This window comes from Rutilus rutilus (genome assembly GCF_951802725.1).
Source record: "Rutilus rutilus genome assembly, chromosome: 13".
NCBI lineage: Eukaryota > Metazoa > Chordata > Actinopteri > Cypriniformes > Leuciscidae > Rutilus > Rutilus rutilus.
In genome coordinates, this window is record NC_140218.1 from 16,213,205 (window position 1) to 16,215,616 (window position 2,412).

General features: G+C 33.5%; 1 long non-coding RNA gene across 2 annotated transcripts; it reads left to right on the plus strand.

The window, feature by feature from the left end:
- The first annotated feature begins 311 nt into the window (after positions 1 to 311).
- On the plus strand, positions 312 to 2,308 carry LOC311303034. 2 transcript variants are annotated; one of them, XR_014629695.1, is made up of 3 exons: positions 312 to 369; positions 1,085 to 1,146; positions 2,186 to 2,308. It is a non-coding gene; the product is annotated as an uncharacterized lncRNA (long non-coding RNA). The 2 variants fall into 2 exon arrangements; XR_014629696.1 differs by lacking the exon at positions 312 to 369 and adding an exon at positions 819 to 917.
- The last annotated feature ends 104 nt before the right edge of the window (positions 2,309 to 2,412 follow it).

Below are 2,412 nucleotides of genomic sequence, written 5' to 3' on the forward strand. Positions count from 1 at the left end.
CTCAGCATTTATATGAAGAGATGTGAGGAAGAGGGGAATATTTATCTCCGAAATATTAAGCAGCACAAAATTGATGATGATAATGACTGATTTCTGAAGCATCATGGGACATTTAAAAAAAAAAATTAAAACTAGATGATGAAACAACTGAAAACTGAGCAATAAAATGTTCTCTAAATGAATTGCAAAATGACTTTCCATTTAGACACATTCACACCACAGTTCCCTATTTACATTTTCTCTCTTCTGAAGCTCTGAATAGTTTTGAAGTTCAGATTTGTATCCTTAACAACTTTAGACTAGTGAGAAAACAACTACAAAGGCACAAGAGAGAGAAATAGAGGTTCTGTGTCAATTCATATCAAAATTGTGAGGTTTAATGTCTTATCTTGCATACTTACTTACAGGAAGAAAAACATTTCTTTAGCTTGGGTTGTACGCTGTGTGCCTGACAGTTGGCCAGTGTGTTGATGATGAATAAACTACTCTATAAATAATAGATGCCCTCTGCTGCTCTGCGCTTTGATTACTAAATATATGCATACAGATATTGATTGATTAAAGGTACAATCCAAAAGCAATGATATTTGCTATCTAAATGTATCTGCATTTAGATGGGTGAAGTTGACCCAGAATGTGTCCCAAAATAATAACAGGAATAATCCAGCCTTATACGTTGGTGTCCAGTGACATCCTATGGGTCATTCTTATATAATGTGGAGCAGCTGTTACTCAAAACAACACATCAGGAACTTATATCTGTGATTTACGGATATTTGAAATAGCTCATCTTTTGTACATTTTCATATTTCACAGAGCGACTGATTATATCAGACAGATTATATGAGACTCCTGTCACTGCTGATGCAACACCAGTCTTACGATGAAAAATGAAGAGAGTGAGCCATGAAACGCATGTAATAATCTTATTTTCCAACAGCAGTTTATTCTTTGGTGGCTTCTTGCTCTTTGCGAGGTATTTTGGGTTTGATTGGGCTGAGCAGACAGCAAGATCAGTGATATGCATAAAATGAATACCTCTTTTGTCCAGGATGAAAGGCGTTTTTTTTTCTTTCTTTCTCAGGTTGTCTCTCGAATAAAAGGATCCAGTCTGTTATTGTGAATCAAGCAGCTCTCACAGTCAAGGTGGGAAATGCATTTTCTCCTTATCTGTAATTTGTGAAATTGCCTCTGTGTATATGGCATTTTATCTTTCTGTCGTCTCCAAAAATACTTTTTTATCATTTTTTTTGTGTGTGTGTGATTCCGATATCTTTGATGTAGGTTTAGAGCTATGAGTCATATAGTCTACACAAGGTTTGTCATCCACACTAATCAAGTAAATGACCACTGAGATTTCACGAAATTATTTTGCAGATGAATAAAAATTTGTCTCTGCACAGTGCCAGCCTACTTGAAACTGTCAATTCATAAACAACACTCAATTAATTAATACGGTGACAGTTTAGTCGCTGTTTTTTACTTGTCTGTTTATTAACTCTTATGGTATTTTAAAAATGTTTGGGTATTAATAATCATTTATAATAATTAATAATATAAATATTAGATTTATATTAATAATGCATTTACATTTATGCATTTGGCAGATGCTTTTATCCAAAGTGCATTCAAAATTGCAATCAAGGTATACATTTGATTACATTCCCTGAGAATCAAACCTGTGACATTTGCGTTGCAAGCGTTCCTATTTAATGTACAGGAATGTACATTTTTTAATATATAAATATTTATTGTATTTATTCCGATTTTTATTATCTTATTAATTGTTCATTTTATAAATTGTATATTTATTATATTTATATAGATGTTTTATTATTATGTATTAATTAATTAATATTAATTAATAATAAATTAATAAGTATATCTGATCATTATATTTTATTATTTTATCAGGTGGGGTGGTTTGGAACTTTTTTGTCGTATATTTTCTCTGAACATCTATTGGGGAAAAATGATGATTTCGTTAAGTTTATTTTGTTAAAACAGATTAACATATTTACCAAAAAATGCAGCCATCTTGAATCTTTCTTTGAATGATGTCAACCTCCTGATATACTTACGACTCACTCAAAAGGACAAGGAGTTGATGGATCTCTCCATCATTATATCTTTAACTCGGTATATCGATTCGCCCCTCATTATCTTCCGTTCTCTCTCTTTGCAGATGTGTGACATCCGCTGCCTGCAGGATGACAAACCTGTTGACTCATTCACCCCTGCTCATTCATAAATGATTCTTGATCGAGAGAATTCCAGAAAGAAAAAGACAAGTAGGAGAGAAAGGGAGCATGAGAGATGCTCTGTGTGTGAGTCAGAAGAGGCTAGTGGTCAGGCTAAACACACCCATCCAATCCATCAGTCTTCATTCATCCTTCGCCCATCCTTCCATTC